Source organism: Azolla caroliniana, unplaced genomic scaffold (assembly GCF_043228905.1).
Source record: "Azolla caroliniana isolate FFs.n. ecotype wild unplaced genomic scaffold, voAzoCaro1.0.p SCAF_29, whole genome shotgun sequence".
Lineage (NCBI taxonomy): Eukaryota > Viridiplantae > Streptophyta > Polypodiopsida > Salviniales > Salviniaceae > Azolla > Azolla caroliniana.
The window spans coordinates 38579-60126 of NW_028230464.1; positions in this window are offsets into that span (position 1 = coordinate 38579).

The window sequence follows — 21548 nt, forward strand, 5'->3', positions numbered from 1 at the left end:
CTCTTCTCAACTTCCTCCTCAAATTTGCTAATTTCTTCATGTCTCTGGACCTGAGTTTCAAAATCTTGATTTTTTAATTCCATATTAGAGATAGCGTTGTTAGCTTCGATTCGCATGTTTGAACACAGAAATCCGATATCACACGAGCCAGGTATGAACATTTTAATTTACTAACGCGCTCTTCTCCACTTCCTCCTCAAATTTGCTAATTTCTTCATGTCTCTGGACCTGAGTTTCAAAATCTTGATTTTTGAATTCCATATTAGAGCTAGCGTTGTTAGGTTGGATTCGCATGTTTGAACACAGAAATCCGATATCACACGAGCCAGGTATGAACATTTTAATTTACTAACGCGCTCTTCTCCACTACCTCCTCAAATTTGCTAATTTATTCATGTCTCTCGAGCTGAGTTTTAAAATCTTGATTTTGTAATTCCATATCATAGCTAGCGTTGTTAGCTTCGATTCGCATGTTTGAACACCGAAATCCGATATCACACGAGCCAGGTATGAACATTTTAATTTACTGACTCGTTCTTCTCAACTTCCTCCTCAAATATGCTAATTTCTTCATGTCTCTCGACGTGAGTTTCAAAATCTTGATTTTTTAATTCCATATTAAAGCTAGCGTTGTTAGCTTCGAGTCGCATGTTTAAACACAGAAATCCGATATCAAACGAGCAAGGTATGAACATTTTAATTTACTGACTCGCTCTTCTCCACTTCCTCCTCAAATTTGCTAATTTCGTCATGTCTCTTGACCTGAGTTTCAAAATCTTGATTTTTTAATTCAATATTAGAGCTAGCGTTGTTAGCTTCGATTCGCATGTTTGAACACAGAAATCCGATATCACACGAGCCAGGTATGAACATTTTAATTTACAAACGTGATCTTCTCCACTTCCTCCTCAAATTTGCTAATTTCTTCATGTCTCTGGACCTGAGTTTCAAAATCTTGTTTTTTCGATTCCATATTATAATTTACTAACGCGCTCTTCTCCACTACCTCCTCAAATTTGCAAATTTCTTCATGTCTCTCGACCTGAGTTTCAAAATCTTGATTTTTTAATTCCATATCATAGCTAGCGTTGTTAGCTTCGATTCGCATGTTTAAACACAAAAATCCGATATCACACGAGCCAGGTATGAACATTTTAATTTACTAACAGGCTCTTCTTCACTACCTCCTCAAATTTGCTAATTTCTTCATGTCTCTCGACCTGAGTTTCAAAATCTTGATTTTTTAATTCCATATTAGAGCTAGCGTTGTTAGCTTCGATTCGCATGTTTGAACACAGAAATCCGATATCACACGAGCCAGGTATGAACATTTTAATTTACAAACGCGATCTTCTCCACTACCTCCTCAAATTTGCTAATTTATTCATGTCTCTCGACGTGAGTTTCAAAATCTTGATTTTTTAATTCCATATTAGAGATAGCGTTGTTAGCTTCGATTCGCATGTTTGAACACAGAAATCCGATATCACACGAGCCAGGTATGAACATTTTAATTTACTGACTCGTTCTTCTCAACTTCCTCCTCAAATATGCTAATTTCTTCATGTCTCTCGACCTGAGTTTCAAAATCTTGATTTTTTAATTCCATATTAGAGCTAGCGTTGTTAGCTTCGAGTCGCATGTTCTAACACAGAAATCCGATATCAAACGAGCAAGGTATGAACATTTTAATTTACTGACTCGCTCTTCTCCACTTCCTCCTCAAATTTGCTAATTTCTTCATGTCTCTTGACCTGAGTTTCAAAATCTTGATTTTTTAATTCCATATTAGAGATAGCGTTGTTAGCTTCGATTCGCATGTTTGAACACAGAAATCCGATATCACACGAGCCAGGTATGAACATTTTAATTTACTAACGCGCTCTTCTCCACTTCCTCCTCAAATTTGCTAATTTCTTCATGTCTCTGGACCTGAGTTTCAAAATCTTGATTTTTTAATTCCATATTAGAGATAGCGTTGTTTGCTTCGATTCGCATGTTTGAACACAGAAATCCGATATCACACGAGCCAGGTATGAACATTTTAATTTACTAACGCGCTCTTCTCCACTTCCTCCTCAAATTTGCTAATTTATTCATGTCTCTCGACGTGAGTTTTAAAATCTTGATTTTTTAATTCCATATTAGAGATAGCGTTGTTAGCTTCGATTCGCATGTTTGAACACAGAAATCCGATATCACACGAGCCAGGTATGAACATTTTCATTTACTAACGCGCTCTTCTCCACTTCCTCCTCAAATTTGCTAATTTCTTCATGTCTCTGGATCTGAGTTTCAAAATCTTGATTTTTGAATTCCATATTAGAGATAGCGTTGTTAGCTTCGATTCGCATGTTTGAACACAAAAATCCGATATCACACGAGCCAGGTATGAACATTTTAATTTACTAACACGCTCTTCTCTACTTCCTCCTCAAATTTGCTAATTTCTTCATGTCTCTGGACCTGAGTTTCAAAATCTTGATTTTTTAATTCAATATTAGAGCTAGCGTTGTTAGCTTCGATTCGCATGTTTGAACACAGAAATCCGATATCACACGAGCCAGGTATGAACATTTTAATTTACTAACGCGCTCTTCTCCACTACCTCCTCAAATTTGCTAATTTCTTCATGTCTCTTGACCTGAGTTTCAAAATCTTGATTTTTTAATTCCATATTAGAGATAGCGTTGTTAGCTTCGATTCGCATGTTTGAACACAGAAATCCGATATCACACGAGCCAGGTATGAACATTTTAATTTACTAACGCGCTCTTCTCCACTTCCTCCTCAAATTTGCTAATTTCTTCATGTCTCTGGACCTGAGTTTCAAAATCTTGATTTTTGAATTCCATATTAGAGCTAGCGTTGTTAGGTTTGATTCGCATGTTTGAACACAGAAATCCGATATCACACGAGCCAGGTATGAACATTTTAATTTACTAACACGCTCTTCTCCACTACCTCCTCAAATTCGCTAATTTATTCATGTCTCTCGAGCTGAGTTTTAAAATCTTGATTTTTTAATTCAATATTAGAGCTAGCATTGTTAGCTTCGATTCGCATGTTTGAACACAGAAATCCGATATCACACGAGCCAGGTATGAACATTTTAATTTACAAACGCGATCTTCTCCACTACCTCCTCAAATTTGCTAATTTCTTCATGTCTCTCGACCTGAGTTTCAAAATCTTGATTTTTTAATTCCATATTAGAGATAACGTTGTTAGCTTCGATTCGCATGTTTGAACACAGAAATCAGATATCACACGAGCCAGGTATGAACATTTTAATTTAAAAACGCGATCTTCTCCACTACCTCCTCAAATTTGCTAATTTCTTCATGTCTCTCGACCTGAGTTTCAAAATCTTGATTTTTTAATTCCATATTAGAGATAGCGTTGTTAGCTTCGATTCGCATGTTTGAACACAGAAATCCGATATCACACGAGCCAGGTATGAACACTTTAATTTACTAACGCGCTCTTCTCCACTACCTCCTCAAATTTGCAAATTTCTTCATGTCTCTCGACCTGAGTTTCAAAATCTTGATTTTTTAATTCCATATTAGAGCTAGCGTTGTTAGCTTCGATTCGCATGTTTGAACACAGAAATCCGATATCACACGAGCCGGGTATGAACATTTTAATTTACAAACGCGATCTTCTCCACTACCTCCTCAAATTTGCTAATTTCTTCATGTCTCTCGACCTGAGTTTCAAAATCTTGATTTTTTAATTCCATATTAGAGATAGCGTTGTTAGCTTCGATTCGCATGTTTGAACACAGAAATCCGATATCACACGAGCTAGGTATGAACATTTTCATTTACTAACGCGCTCTTCTCCACTTCCTCCTCAAATTTGCTAATTTCTTCATGTCTCTTGACCTGAGTTTCAAAATCTTGATTTTTTAATTCCATATTAGAGATAGCGTTGTTAGCTTCGATTCGCATGTTTGAACACAGAAATCCGATATCACACGAGCCAGGTATGAACATTTTAATTTACTAACGCGCTCTTCTCCACTTCCTCCTCAAATTTGCTAATTTATTCATGTCTCTCGACGTGAGTTTCAAAATCTTGATTTTTTAATTCCATATTAGAGATAGCGTTGTTAGCTTCGATTCGCATGTTTGAACACAGAAATCCGATATCACACGAGCCAGGTATGAACATTTTAATTTACTAACGCGCTCTTCTCCACTACCTCCTCAAATTTGCTAATTTCTTCATGTCTCTTGACCTGAGTTTCAAAATCTTGATTTTTTAATTCCATATTAGAGATAGCGTTGTTAGCTTCGATTCGCATGTTTGAACACAGAAATCCGATATCACACGAGCCAGGTATGAACATTTTAATTTACTAACGCGCTCTTCTCCACTTCCTCCTCAAATTTGCTAATTTCTTCATGTCTCTGGACCTGAGTTTCAAAATCTTGATTTTTGAATTCCATATTAGAGCTAGCGTTGTTAGGTTTGATTCGCATGTTTGAACACAGAAATCCGATATCACACGAGCCAGGTATGAACATTTTAATTTACTAACACGCTCTTCTCCACTACCTCCTCAAATTCGCTAATTTATTCATGTCTCTCGAGCTGAGTTTTAAAATCTTGATTTTTTAATTCAATATTAGAGCTAGCATTGTTAGCTTCGATTCGCATGTTTGAACACAGAAATCCGATATCACACGAGCCAGGTATGAACATTTTAATTTACAAACGCGATCTTCTCCACTACCTCCTCAAATTTGCTAATTTCTTCATGTCTCTCGACCTGAGTTTCAAAATTTTGATTTTTTAATTCCATATTAGAGATAGCGTTGTTAGCTTCGATTCGCATGTTTGAACACAGAAATCAGATATCACACGAGCCAGGTATGAACATTTTAATTTAAAAACGCGATCTTCTCCACTACCTCCTCAAATTTGCTAATTTCTTCATGTCTCTCGACCTGAGTATCAAAATCTTGATTTTTTAATTCCATATTAGAGATAGCGTTGTTAGCTTCGATTCGCATGTTTGAACACAAAAATCCGATATCACACGAGCCAGGTATGAACATTTTAATTTACTAACGCGCTCTTCTCCACTACCTCCTCAAATTTGCAAATTTCTTCATGTCTCTCGACCTGAGTTTCAAAATCTTGATTTTTTAATTCCATATTAGAGCTAGCGTTGTTAGCTTCGATTCGCATGTTTGAACACAGAAATCCGATATCACACGAGCCGGGTATGAACATTTTAATTTACAAACGCGATCTTCTCCACTACCTCCTCAAATTTGCTAATTTCTTCATGTCTCTCGACCTGAGTTTCAAAATCTTGATTTTTTAATTCCATATTAGAGATAGCGTTGTTAGCTTCGATTCGCATGTTTGAACACAGAAATCCGATATCACACGAGCTAGGTATGAACATTTTCATTTACTAACGCGCTCTTCTCCACTTCCTCCTCAAATTTGCTAATTTCTTCATGTCTCTCGACCTGAGTTTCAAAATCTTGATTTTTTAATTCCATATTAGAGATAGCGTTGTTAGCTTCGATTCGCATGTTTGAACACAGAAATCCGATATCACACGAGCCAGGTATGAACATTTTAATTTACTAACGCGCTCTTCTCCACTTCCTCCTCAAATTTGCTAATTTATTCATGTCTCTCGACGTGAGTTTCAAAATCTTGATTTTTTAATTCCATATTAGAGATAGCGTTGTTAGCTTCGATTCGCATGTTTGAACACAGAAATCCGATATCACACGAGCCAGGTATGAACATTTTAATTTACTAACGCGCTCTTCTCCACTACCTCCTCAAATTTGCTAATTTCTTCATGTCTCTTGACCTGAGTTTCAAAATCTTGATTTTTTAATTCCATATTAGAGATAGCGTTGTTAGCTTCGATTCGCATGTTTGAACACAGAAATCCGATATCACACGAGCCAGGTATGAACATTTTAATTTACTAACGCGCTCTTCTCCACTTCCTCCTCAAATTTGCTAATTTCTTCATGTCTCTGGACCTGAGTTTCAAAATCTTGATTTTTGAATTCCATATTAGAGCTAGCGTTGTTAGGTTTGATTCGCATGTTTGAACACAGAAATCCGATATCACACGAGCCAGGTATGAACATTTTAATTTACTAACGCGCTCTTCTCCACTACCTCCTCAAATTTGCTAATTTCTTCATGTCTCTCGACCTGAGTTTCAAAATCTTGATTTTTTAATTCCATATTAGAGATAGCGTTGTTAGCTTCGATTCGCATGTTTGAACACAGAAATCCGATATCACACGAGCCAGGTATGAACACTTTAATTTACTAACGCGCTCTTCTCCACTACCTCCTCAAATTTGCTAATTTCTTCATGTCTCTTGACCTGAGTTTCAAAATCTTGATTTTTTAATTCCATATCATAGCTAGCGTTGTTAGCTTCGATTCGCATGTTTGAACAGAGAAATCCGATATCACACGAGCCAGGTATGAACATTTTAATTTACTGACTCGCTCTTCTCAACTTCCTCCTCAAATTTGCTAATTTCTTCATGTCTCTGGACCTGAGTTTCAAAATCTTGATTTTTTAATTCCATATTAGAGATAGCGTTGTTAGCATCGATTCGCATGTTTGAACACAGAAATCCGATATCACACGAGCCAGGTATGAACATTTTAATTTACTAACGCGCTCTTCTCCACTTCCTCCTCAAATTTGCTAATTTCTTCATGTCTCTGGACCTGAGTTTCAAAATCTTGATTTTTGAATTCCATATTAGAGCTAGCGTTGTTAGGTTGGATTCGCATGTTTGAACACAGAAATCCGATATCACACGAGCCAGGTATGAACATTTTAATTTACTAACGCGCTCTTCTCCACTACCTCCTCAAATTTGCTAATTTATTCATGTCTCTCGAGCTGAGTTTTAAAATCTTGATTTTGTAATTCCATATCATAGCTAGCGTTGTTAGCTTCGATTCGCATGTTTGAACACCGAAATCCGATATCACACGAGCCAGGTATGAACATTTTAATTTACTGACTCGTTCTTCTCAACTTCCTCCTCAAATATGCTAATTTCTTCATGTCTCTCGACGTGAGTTTCAAAATCTTGATTTTTTAATTCCATATTAGAGCTAGCGTTGTTAGCTTCGAGTCGCATGTTTAAACACAGAAATCCGATATCAAACGAGCAAGGTATGAACATTTTAATTTACTGACTCGCTCTTCTCCACTTCCTCCTCAAATTTGCTAATTTCGTCATGTCTCTTGACCTGAGTTTCAAATTCTTGATTTTTTAATTCAATATTAGAGCTAGCGTTGTTAGCTTCGATTCGCATGTTTGAACACAGAAATCCGATATCACACGAGCCAGGTATGAACATTTTAATTTACAAACGTGATCTTCTCCACTTCCTCCTCAAATTTGCTAATTTCTTCATGTCTCTGGACCTGAGTTTCAAAATCTTGTTTTTTCGATTCCATATTATAATTTACTAACGCGCTCTTCTCCACTACCTCCTCAAATTTGCAAATTTCTTCATGTCTCTCGACCTGAGTTTCAAAATCTTGATTTTTTAATTCCATATCATAGCTAGCGTTGTTAGCTTCGATTCGCATGTTTAAACACAAAAATCCGATATCACACGAGCCAGGTATGAACATTTTAATTTACTAACAGGCTCTTCTTCACTACCTCCTCAAATTTGCTAATTTCTTCATGTCTCTCGACCTGAGTTTCAAAATCTTGATTTTTTAATTCCATATTAGAGCTAGCGTTGTTAGCTTCGATTCGCATGTTTGAACACAGAAATCCGATATCACACGAGCCAGGTATGAACATTTTAATTTACAAACGCGATCTTCTCCACTACCTCCTCAAATTTGCTAATTTATTCATGTCTCTCGACGTGAGTTTCAAAATCTTGATTTTTTAATTCCATATTAGAGATAGCGTTGTTAGCTTCGATTCGCATGTTTGAACACAGAAATCCGATATCACACGAGCCAGGTATGAACATTTTAATTTACTGACTCGTTCTTCTAAACTTCCTCCTCAAATATGCTAATTTCTTCATGTCTCTCGACCTGAGTTTCAAAATCTTGATTTTTTAATTCCATATTAGAGCTAGCGTTGTTAGCTTCGAGTCGCATGTTCTAACACAGAAATCCGATATCAAACGAGCAAGGTATGAACATTTTAATTTACTGACTCGCTCTTCTCCACTTCCTCCTCAAATTTGCTAATTTCTTCATGTCTCTTGACCTGAGTTTCAAAATCTTGATTTTTTAATTCCATATTAGAGATAGCGTTGTTAGCTTCGATTCGCATGTTTGAACACAGAAATCCGATATCACACGAGCCAGGTATGAACATTTTAATTTACTAACGCGCTCTTCTCCACTTCCTCCTCAAATTTGCTAATTTCTTCATGTCTCTGGACCTGAGTTTCAAAATCTTGATTTTTTAATTCCATATTAGAGATAGCGTTGTTTGCTTCGATTCGCATGTTTGAACACAGAAATCCGATATCACACGAGCCAGGTATGAACATTTTAATTTACTAACGCGCTCTTCTCCACTTCCTCCTCAAATTTGCTAATTTATTCATGTCTCTCGACGTGAGTTTTAAAATCTTGATTTTTTAATTCCATATTAGAGATAGCGTTGTTAGCTTCGATTCGCATGTTTGAACACAGAAATCCGATATCACACGAGCCAGGTATGAACATTTTCATTTACTAACGCGCTCTTCTCCACTTCCTCCTCAAATTTGCTAATTTCTTCATGTCTCTGGATCTGAGTTTCAAAATCTTGATTTTTGAATTCCATATTAGAGATAGCGTTGTTAGCTTCGATTCGCATGTTTGAACACAAAAATCCGATATCACACGAGCCAGGTATGAACATTTTAATTTACTAACACGCTCTTCTCTACTTCCTCCTCAAATTTGCTAATTTCTTCATGTCTCTGGACCTGAGTTTCAAAATCTTGATTTTTTAATTCAATATTAGAGCTAGCGTTGTTAGCTTCGATTCGCATGTTTGAACACAGAAATCCGATATCACACGAGCCAGGTATGAACATTTTAATTTACAAACGTGATATTCTCCACTTCCTCCTCAAATTTGCTAATTTCTTCATGTCTCTCGACCTGAGTTTCAAAATCTTGATTTTTTAATTCCATATTAGAGATAGCGTTGTTAGCTTCGATTCGCATGTTTGAACACAGAAATCCGATATCACACGAGCCAGGTATGAACATTTTAATTTACTAACGCGCTCTTCTCCACTTCCTCCTCAAATTTGCTAATTTCTTCATGTCTCTCGACCTGAGTTTCAAAATCTTGATTTTTTAATTCCTTATTAGAGATAGCGTTGTTAGCTTCGATTCGCATGTTTGAACACAGAAATCCGATATCACACGAGCCAGGTATGAACATTTTCATTTACTAACGCGCTCTTCTCCACTACCTCCTCAAATTTGCTAATTCCTTCATGTCTCTGGACCTGAGTTTCAAAATCTTGATTTTTTAATTCCATATCATAGCTAGCGTTGTTAGCTTCGATTCGCATGTTTGAACACCGAAATCCGATATCACACGAGCCAGGTATGAACATTTTAATTTACTGACTCGTTCTTCTCAACTTCCTCCTCAAATATGCTAATTTCTTCATGTCTCTCGACCTGAGTTTCAAAATCTTGATTTTTTAATTCCATATTAGAGCTAGCGTTGTTAGCTTCGATTCGCATGTTTGAACACAGAAATCCGATATCAAACGAGCAAGGTATGAACATTTTAATTTACTGACTCGCTCTTCTCCACTTCCTCCTCAAATTTGCTAATTTCTTCATGTCTCTCGACCTGAGTTTCAAAATCTTGATTTTTTAATTCAATATTAGAGCTAGCGTTGTTAGCTTCGATTCGCATGTTTGAACACAGAAATCCGATATCACACGAGCCAGGTATGAACATTTTAATTTACAAACGTGATCTTCTCCACTTCCTCCTCAAATTTGCTAATTTCTTCATGTCTCTGGACCTGAGTTTCAAAATCTTGTTTTTTCGATTCCATATTATAATTTACTAACGCGTTCTTCTCAACTTCCTCCTCAAATATGCTAATTTCTTCATGTCTCTCGACCTGAGTTTCAAAATCTTGATTTTTTAATTCCATATTAGAGCTAGCGTTGTTAGCTTCGATTCGCATGTTTGAACACAGAAATCCGATATCAAACGAGCAAGGTATGAACATTTTAATTTACTGACTCGCTCTTCTCCACTTCCTCCTCAAATTTGCTAATTTCTTCATGTCTCTTGACCTGAGTTTCAAAATCTTGATTTTTTAATTCAATATTAGAGCTAGCGTTGTTAGCTTCGATTCGCATGTTTGAACACAGAAATCCGATATCACACGAGCCAGGTATGAACATTTTAATTTACAAACGTGATCTTCTCCACTTCCTCCTCAAATTTGCTAATTTCTTCATGTCTCTGGACCTGAGTTTCAAAATCTTGTTTTTTCGATTCCATATTATAATTACTAACGCGCTCTTCTCCACTACCTCCTCAAATTTGCAAATTTCTTCATGTCTCTCGACCTGAGTTTCAAAATCTTGATTTTTTAATTCCATATCATAGCTAGCGTTGTTAGCTTCGATTCGCATGTTTAAACACAAAAATCCGATATCACACGAGCCAGGTATGAACATTTTAATTTACTAACAGGCTCTTCTTCACTACCTCCTCAAATTTGCTAATTTCTTCATGTCTCTCGACCTGAGTTTCAAAATCTTGATTTTTTAATTCCATATTAGAGCTAGCGTTGTTAGCTTCGATTCGCATGTTTGAACACAGAAATCCGATATCACACGAGCCAGGTATGAACATTTTAATTTACAAATGCGATCTTCTCCACTACCTACTCAAATTTGCTAATTTCTTCATGTCTCTCGACCTGAGTTTCAAAATCTTGATTTTCTAATTCCATATTAGAGATAGCGTTGTTAGCTTCGATTCGCATGTTTGAACACAGAAATCCGATATCACAAGAGCCAGGTATGAACATTTTAATTTACTAACGCACTCTTCTCCACTACCTCCTCAAATTTACAAATTTCTTCATGTCTCTCGACCTGAGTTTCAAAATCTTGATTTTTTAATTCAATATTAGAGATAGCGTTGTTAGCTTCGATTCGCATGTTTGAACACAGAAATCCGATATCACACGAGCTAGGTATGAACATTTTCATTTACTAACGCGCTCTCCTCCACTTCCTCCTCAAATTTGCTAATTTCTTCATGTCTCTGGACCTGAGTTTCAAAATCTTGATTTTTTAATTCCATATTAGAGATAGCGTTGTTAGCTTCGATTCGCATGTTTGAACACAGAAATCCGATATCACACGAGCCAGGTATGAACATTTTAATTTACTAACGCGCTCTTCTCCACTACCTCCTCAAATTTGCTAATTTCTTCATGTCTCTTGACCTGAGTTTCAAAATCTTGATTTTTTAATTCAATATTAGAGCTAGCGTTGTTAGCTTCGATTCGCATGTTTGAACACAGAAATCCGATATCACACGAGCCAGGTATGAACATTTTAATTTACAAACGTGATCTTCTCCACTTCCTCCTCAAATTTGCTAATTTCTTCATGTCTCTGGACCTGAGTTTCAAAATCTTGTTTTTTCGATTCCATATTATAATTTACTAACGCGCTCTTCTCCACTACCTCCTCAAATTTGCAAATTTCTTCATGTCTCTCGACCTGAGTTTCAAAATCTTGATTTTTTAATTCCATATTAGAGCTAGCGTTGTTAGCTTCGAGTCGCATGTTTGAACACAGAAATCCGATATCAAACGAGCAAGGTATGAACATTTTAATTTACTGACTCGCTCTTCTCCACTTCCTCCTCAAATTTGCTAATTTCTTCATGTCTCTTGACCTGAGTTTCAAAATCTTGATTTTTTAATTCAATATTAGAGCTAGCGTTGTTAGCTTCGATTCGCATGTTTGAACACAGAAATCCGATATCACACGAGCCAGGTATGAACATTTTAATTTACAAACGTGATCTTCTCCACTTCCTCCTCAAATTTGCTAATTTCTTCATGTCTCTGGACCTGAGTTTCAAAATCTTGTTTTTTCGATTCCATATTATAATTTACTAACGCGCTCTTCTCCACTACCTCCTCAAATTTGCAAATTTCTTCATGTCTCTCGACCTGAGTTTCAAAATCTTGATTTTTTAATTCCATATCATAGCTAGCGTTGTTAGCTTCGATTCGCATGTTTAAACACAAAAATCCGATATCACACGAGCCAGGTATGAACATTTTAATTTACTAACAGGCTCTTCTTCACTACCTCCTCAAATTTGCTAATTTCTTCATGTCTCTCGACCTGAGTTTCAAAATCTTGATTTTTTAATTCCATATTAGAGCTAGCGTTGTTAGCTTCGATTCGCATGTTTGAACACAGAAATCCGATATCACACGAGCCAGGTATGAACATTTTAATTTACTAACGCGATCTTCTCCACTACCTCCTCAAATTTGCTAATTTCTTCATGTCTCTCGACCTGAGTTTCAAAATCTTGATTTTCTAATTCCATATTAGAGATAGCGTTGTTAGCTTCGATTCGCATGTTTGAACACAGAAATCCGATATCACAAGAGCCAGGTATGAACATTTTAATTTACTAACGCACTCTTCTCCACTACCTCCTCAAATTTGCAAATTTCTTCATGTCTCTCGACCTGAGTTTCAAAATCTTGATTTTTTAATTCCATATTAGAGCTAGCGTTGTTAGCTTCGATTCGCATGTTTGAACACAGAAATCCGATATCACACGAGCCGGGTATGAACATTTTAATTTACAAACGCGATCTTCTCCACTACCTCCTCAAATTTGCTAATTTCTTCATGTCTCTCGACCTGAGTTTCAAAATCTTAATTTTTTAATTCAATATTAGAGATAGCGTTGTTAGCTTCGATTCGCATGTTTGAACACAGAAATCCGATATCACACGAGCTAGGTATGAACATTTTCATTTACTAACGCGCTCTCCTCCACTTCCTCCTCAAATTTGCTAATTTCTTCATGTCTCTGGACCTGAGTTTCAAAATCTTGATTTTCTAAATCCATATTAGAGATAGCGTTGTTAGCTTCGATTCGCATGTTTGAACACAGAAATCCGATATCACAAGAGCCAGGTATGAACATTTTAATTTACTAACGCACTCTTCTCCACTACCTCCTCAAATTTGCAAATTTCTTCATGTCTCTCGACCTGAGTTTCAAAATCTTGATTTTCTAATTCCATATTAGAGATAGCGTTGTTAGCTTCGATTCGCATGTTTGAACACAGAAATCCGATATCACACGAGCCGGGTATGAACATTTTAATTTACAAACGCGATCTTCTCCACTACCTCCTCAAATTTGCTAATTTCTTCATGTCTCTCGACCTGAGTTTCAAAATCTTGTTTTTTCGATTCCATATTATAATTTACTAACGCGCTCTTCTCCACTACCTCCTCAAATTTGCAAATTTCTTCATGTCTCTCGACCTGAGTTTCAAAATCTTGATTTTTTAATTCCATATTAGAGCTAGCGTTGTTAGCTTCGAGTCGCATGTTTGAACACAGAAATCCGATATCAAACGAGCAAGGTATGAACATTTTAATTTACTGACTCGCTCTTCTCCACTTCCTCCTCAAATTTGCTAATTTCTTCATGTCTCTTGACCTGAGTTTCAAAATCTTGATTTTTTAATTCAATATTAGAGCTAGCGTTGTTAGCTTCGATTCGCATGTTTGAACACAGAAATCCGATATCACACGAGCCAGGTATGAACATTTTAATTTACAAACGTGATCTTCTCCACTTCCTCCTCAAATTTGCTAATTTCTTCATGTGTCTGGACCTGAGTTTCAAAATCTTGTTTTTTCGATTCCATATTATAATTTACTAACGCGCTCTTCTCCACTACCTCCTCAAATTTGCAAATTTCTTCATGTCTCTCGACCTGAGTTTCAAAATCTTGATTTTTTAATTCCATATCATAGCTAGCGTTGTTAGCTTCGATTCGCATGTTTAAACACAAAAATCCGATATCACACGAGCCAGGTATGAACATTTTAATTTACTAACAGGCTCTTCTTCACTACCTCCTCAAATTTGCTAATTTCTTCATGTCTCTCGACCTGAGTTTCAAAATCTTGATTTTTTAATTCCATATTAGAGCTAGCGTTGTTAGCTTCGATTCGCATGTTTGAACACAGAAATCCGATATCACACGAGCCAGGTATGAACATTTTAATTTACAAATGCGATCTTCTCCACTACCTACTCAAATTTGCTAATTTCTTCATGTCTCTCGACCTGAGTTTCAAAATCTTGATTTTCTAATTCCATATTAGAGATAGCGTTGTTAGCTTCGATTCGCATGTTTGAACACAGAAATCCGATATCACAAGAGCCAGGTATGAACATTTTAATTTACTAACGCACTCTTCTCCACTACCTCCTCAAATTTACAAATTTCTTCATGTCTCTCGACCTGAGTTTCAAAATCTTGATTTTTTAATTCAATATTAGAGATAGCGTTGTTAGCTTCGATTCGCATGTTTGAACACAGAAATCCGATATCACACGAGCTAGGTATGAACATTTTCATTTACTAACGCGCTCTCCTCCACTTCCTCCTCAAATTTGCTAATTTCTTCATGTCTCTGGACCTTAGTTTCAAAATCTTGATTTTTTAATTCCATATTAGAGATAGCGTTGTTAGCTTCGATTCGCATGTTTGAACACAGAAATCCGATATCACACGAGCCAGGTATGAACATTTTAATTTACTAACGCGCTCTTCTCCACTACCTCCTCAAATTTGCTAATTTCTTCATGTCTCTTGACCTGAGTTTCAAAATCTTGATTTTTTAATTCAATATTAGAGCTAGCGTTGTTAGCTTCGATTCGCATGTTTGAACACAGAAATCCGATATCACACGAGCCAGGTATGAACATTTTAATTTACAAACGTGATCTTCTCCACTTCCTCCTCAAATTTGCTAATTTCTTCATGTCTCTGGACCTGAGTTTCAAAATCTTGTTTTTTCGATTCCATATTATAATTTACTAACGCGCTCTTCTCCACTACCTCCTCAAATTTGCAAATTTCTTCATGTCTCTCGACCTGAGTTTCAAAATCTTGATTTTTTAATTCCATATTAGAGCTAGCGTTGTTAGCTTCGAGTCGCATGTTTGAACACAGAAATCCGATATCAAACGAGCAAGGTATGAACATTTTAATTTACTGACTCGCTCTTCTCCACTTCCTCCTCAAATTTGCTAATTTCTTCATGTCTCTTGACCTGAGTTTCAAAATCTTGATTTTTTAATTCAATATTAGAGCTAGCGTTGTTAGCTTCGATTCGCATGTTTGAACACAGAAATCCGATATCACACGAGCCAGGTATGAACATTTTAATTTACAAACGTGATCTTCTCCACTTCCTCCTCAAATTTGCTAATTTCTTCATGTCTCTGGACCTGAGTTTCAAAATCTTGTTTTTTCGATTCCATATTATAATTTACTAACGCGCTCTTCTCCACTACCTCCTCAAATTTGCAAATTTCTTCATGTCTCTCGACCTGAGTTTCAAAATCTTGATTTTTTAATTCCATATCATAGCTAGCGTTGTTAGCTTCGATTCGCATGTTTAAACACAAAAATCCGATATCACACGAGCCAGGTATGAACATTTTAATTTACTAACAGGCTCTTCTTCACTACCTCCTCAAATTTGCTAATTTCTTCATGTCTCTCGACCTGAGTTTCAAAATCTTGATTTTTTAATTCCATATTAGAGCTAGCGTTGTTAGCTTCGATTCGCATGTTTGAACACAGAAATCCGATATCACACGAGCCAGGTATGAACATTTTAATTTACTAACGCGATCTTCTCCACTACCTCCTCAAATTTGCTAATTTCTTCATGTCTCTCGACCTGAGTTTCAAAATCTTGATTTTTTAATTCCATATCATAGCTAGCGTTGTTAGCTTCGATTCGCATGTTTGAACACAGAAATCCGATATCACACGAGCCAGGTATGAACATTTTAATTTACTAACGCACTCTTCTCCACTACCTCCTCAAATTTGCAAATTTCTTCATGTCTCTCGACCTGAGTTTCAAAATCTTGATTTTTTAATTCCATATTAGAGCTAGCGTTGTTAGCTTCGATTCGCATGTTTGAACACAGAAATCCGATATCACACGAGCCGGGTATGAACATTTTAATTTACAAACGCGATCTTCTCCACTACCTCCTCAAATTTGCTAATTTCTTCATGTCTCTCGACCTGAGTTTCAAAATCTTAATTTTTTAATTCAATATTAGAGATAGCGTTGTTAGCTTCGATTCGCATGTTTGAACACAGAAATCCGATATCACACGAGCTAGGTATGAACATTTTCATTTACTAACGCGCTCTCCTCCACTTCCTCCTCAAATTTGCTAATTTCTTCATGTCTCTGGACCTGAGTTTCAAAATCTTGATTTTTTAATTCCATATTAGAGATAGCGTTGTTAGCTTCGATTCGCATGTTTGAACACAGAAATCCGATATCCCACGAGCCAGGTATGAACATTTTAATTTACTAACGCGCTCTTCTCCACTTCCTCCTCAAATTTGCTAATTTCTTCATGTCTCTCGACGTGAGTTTCAAAATCTTGATTTTTTAATTCCATATTAGAGATAGCGTTGTTAGCTTCGATTCGCATGTTTGAACACAGAAATCCGATATCACACGAGCCAGGTATGAACATTTTCATTTACTAACGCGCTCTTCTCCACTTCCTCCTCAAATTTGCTAATTTCTTCATGTCTCTGGACCTGAGTTTCAAAATCTTGATTTTTGAATTCCATATTAGAGATAGCGTTGTTAGCTTCGATTCGCATGTTTGAACACAGAAATCCGATATCACACGAGCCAGGTATGAACATTTTAATTTACTAACGCGCTCTTCTCCACTTCCTCCTCAAATTTGCTAATTTCTTCATGTCTCTCGACGTGAGTTTCAAAAGCTTGATTTTTTAATTCCATATTAGAGATAGCGTTGTTAGCTTCGATTCGCATGTTTGAACACAGAAATCCGATATCACACGAGCCAGGTATGAAACTTTTCATTTACTAACGCGCTCTTCTCCACTTCCTCCTCAAATTTGCTAATTTCTTCATGTCTCTGGACCTGAGTTTCAAAATCTTGATTTTTGAATTCCATATTAGAGATAGCGTTGTTAGCTTCGATTCGCATGTTTGAACACAGAAATCCGATATCACACGAGCCAGGTATGAACATTTTAATTTACTAACACGCTCTTCTCCACTTCCTCCTCAAATTTGCTAATTTCTTCATGTCTCTGGACCTGAGTTTCAAAATCTTGATTTTTGAATTCCATATTAGAGCTAGCGTTGTTAGGTTTGATTTGCATGTTTGAACACAGAAATCCGATATCACACGAGCCAGGTATGAACATTTTAATTTACTAACGCGCTCTTCTCCACTTCCTCCTCAAATTTGCTAATTTATTCATGTCTCTCGACGTGAGTTTCAAAATCTTGATTTTTTAATTCCATATTAGAGATAGCGTTGTTAGCTTCGATTCGCATGTTTGAACACAGAAATCCGATATCACACGAGCCAGGTATGAACATTTTCATTTACTAACGCGCTCTTCTCCACTTCCTCCTCAAATTTGCTAATTTCTTCATGTCTCTCGACCTGAGTTTCAAAATCTTGATTTTTGAATTCCATATTAGAGCTAGCGTTGTTAGGTTGGATTCGTATGTTTGAACACAGAAATCCGATATCACACGAGCCAGGTATGAACATTTTAATTTACTAACGCGCTCTTCTCCACTACCTCCTCAAATTTGCTAATTTATTCATGTCTCTCGAGCTGAGTTTTAAAATCTTGATTTTGTAATTCCATATCATAGCTAGCGTTGTTAGCTTCGATTCGCATGTTTGAACACCGAAATCCGATATCACACGAGCCAGGTATGAACATTTTAATTTACTGACTCGTTCTTCTCAACTTCCTCCTCAAATATGCTAGTTTCTTCATGTCTCTCGACCTGAGTTTCAAAATCTTGATTTTTTAATTCGATATTAGAGCTAGCGTTGTTAGCTTCGAGTCGCATGTTTGAACACAGAAATCCGATATCAAACGAGCAAGGTATGAACATTTTAATTTACTGACTCGCTCTTCTCCACTTCCTCCTCAAATTTGCTAATTTCTTCATGTCTCTTGACCTGAGTTTCAAAATCTTGATTTTTTAATTCAATATTAGAGCTAGCGTTGTTAGCTTCGATTCGCATGTTTGAACACAGAAATCCGATATCACACGAGCCAGGTATGAACATTTTAATTTACAAACGTGATCTTCTCCACTTCCTCCTCAAATTTGCTAATTTCTTCATGTCTCTGGACCTGAGTTTCAAAATCTTGTTTTTTCGATTCCATATTATAATTTACTAACGCGCTCTTCTCCACTACCTCCTCAAATTTGCAAATTTCTTCATGTCTCTCGACCTGAGTTTCAAAATCTTGATTTTTTAATTCCATATCATAGCTAGCGTTGTTAGCTTCGATTCGCATGTTTAAACACAAAAATCCGATATCACACGAGCCAGGTATGAACATTTTAATTTACTAACAGGCTCTTCTTCACTACCTCCTCAAATTTGCTAATTTCTTCATGTCTCTCGACCTGAGTTTCAAAATCTTGATTTTTTAATTCCATATTAGAGCTAGCGTTGTTAGCTTCGATTCGCATGTTTGAACACAGAAATCCGATATCACACGAGCCAGGTATGAACATTTTAATTTAGTAACACGCTCTTCTCCACTTCCTCCTCAAATTTGCTAATTTCTTCATGTCTCTGGACCGGAGTTTCAAAATCTTGATTTTTGAATTCCATATTAGAGCTAGCGTTGTTAGGTTTGATTCGCATGTTTAAACACAGAAATCCGATATCACAAGAGCCAGGTATGAACATTTTAATTTACTAACGCACTCTTCTCCACTACCTCCTCAAATTTGCAAATTTCTTCATATCTCTCGACCTGAGTTTCAAAATCTTGATTTTTTAATTCCATATTAGAGCTAGCGTTGTTAGCTTCGATTCGCATGTTTGAACACAGAAATCCGATATCACACGAGCCGGGTATGAACATTTTAATTTACAAACGCGATCTTCTCCACTACCTCCTCAAATTTGCTAATTTATTCATGTCTCTCGAGCTGAGTTTTAAAATCTTGATTTTGTAATTCCATATCATAGCTAGCGTTGTTAGCTTCGATTCGCATGTTTAAACACAAAAATCCGATATCACACGAGCCAGGTATGAACATTTTAATTTACTAACAGGCTCTTTTTCACTACCTCCTCAAATTTGCTAATTTCTTCATGTCTCTCGACGTGAGTTTCAAAATCTTGATTTTTTAATTCCATATTAGAGCTAGCGTTGTTAGCTTCGATTCGCATGTTTGAACACAGAAATCCGATATCACACGAGCCAGGTATGAACATTTTAATTTACAAACGCGATCTTCTCCACTACCTCCTCAAATTTGCTAATTTCTTCATGTCTCTCGACCTGAGTTTCAAAATCTTGATTTTCTAATTCCATATTAGAGATAGCGTTGTTAGCTTCGATTCGCATGTTTGAACACAGATATCCGATATCACAAGAGCCAGGTATGAACATTTTAATTTACTAACGCACTCTTCTCCACTACCTCCTCAAATTTGCAAATTTCTTCATGTCTCTCGACCTGAGTTTCAAAATCTTGATTTTTTAATTCCATATTAGAGCTAGCGTTGTTAGCTTCGATTCGCATGTTTGAACACAGAAATCCGATATCACACGAGCCGGGTATGAACATTTTAATTTACAAACGCGATCTTCTCCACTACCTCCTCAAATTTGCTAATTTCTTCATGTCTCTCGACCTGAGTTTCAAAATCTTGATTTTTTAATTCAATATTAGAGATAGCGTTGTTAGCTTCGATTCGCATGTTTGAACACAGAAATCCGATATCCCACGAGCCAGGTATGAACATTTTAATTTACTAACGCGCTCTTCTCCACTTCCTCCTCAAATTTGCTAATTTCTTCATGTCTCTCGACGTGAGTTTCAAAATCTTGATTTTTTAATTCCATATTAGAGATAGCGTTGTTAGCTTCGATTCGCATGTTTGAACACAGAAATCCGATATCACACGAGCCAGGTATGAACATTTTCATTTACTAACGCGCTCTTCTCCACTTCCTCCTCAAATTTGCTAATTTCTTCATGTCTCTGGACCTGAGTTTCAAAATCTTGATTTTTGAATTCCATATTAGAGATAGCGTTGTTAGCTTCGATTCGCATGTTTGAACACAGAAATCCGATATCACACGAGCCAGGTATGAACATTTTAATTTACTAACACGCTCTTCTCCACTTCCTCCTCAAATTTGCTAATTTCTTCATGTCTCTGGACCTGAGTTTCAAAATCTTGATTTTTTAATTCCATATTAGAGCTAGCATTGTTAGCTTCGAGTCGCATGTTTGAACACAGAAATCCGATATCAAACGAGCAAGGTATGAACATTTTAATTTACTGACTCGCTCTTCTCCACTTCCTCCTCAAATTTGCTAATTTCTTCATGTCTCTTGACCTGAGTTTCAAAATCTTGATTTTTTAATTCAATATTAGAGCTAGCGTTGTTAGCTTCGATTCGCATGTTTGAACACAGAAATCCGATATCACACGAGCCAGGTATGAACATTTTAATTTACAAACGTGATCTTCTCCACTTCCTCCTCAAATTTGCTAATTTCTTCATGTCTCTGGACCTGAGTTTCAAAATCTTGTTTTTTCGATTCCATATTATAATTTACTAACGCGCTCTTCTCCACTACCTCCTCAAATTTGCAAATTTCTTCATGTCTCTCGACCTGAGTTTCAAAATCTTGATTTTTTAATTCCATATCATAGCTAGCGTTGTTAGCTTCGATTCGCATGTTTAAACACAAAAATCCGATATCACACGAGCCAGGTATGAACATTTTAATTTACTAACAGGCTCTTCTTCACTACCTCCTCAAATTTGCTAATTTCTTCATGTCTCTCGACCTGAGTTTCAAAATCTTGATTTTTTAATTCCATATTAGAGCTAGCGTTGTTAGCTTCGATTCGCATGTTTGAACACAGAAATCCGATATCACACGAGCCAGGTATGAACATTTTAATTTACAAACGCGATCTTCTCCACTACCTCCTCAAATTTGCTAATTTCTTCATGTCTCTCGACCTGAGTTTCAAAATCTTGATTTTCTAATTCCATATTAGAGATAGCGTTGTTAGCTTCGATTCGCATGTTTGAACACAGAAATCCGATATCACAAGAGCCAGGTATGAACATTTTAATTTACTAACGCACTCTTCTCCACTACCTCCTCAAATTTGCAAATT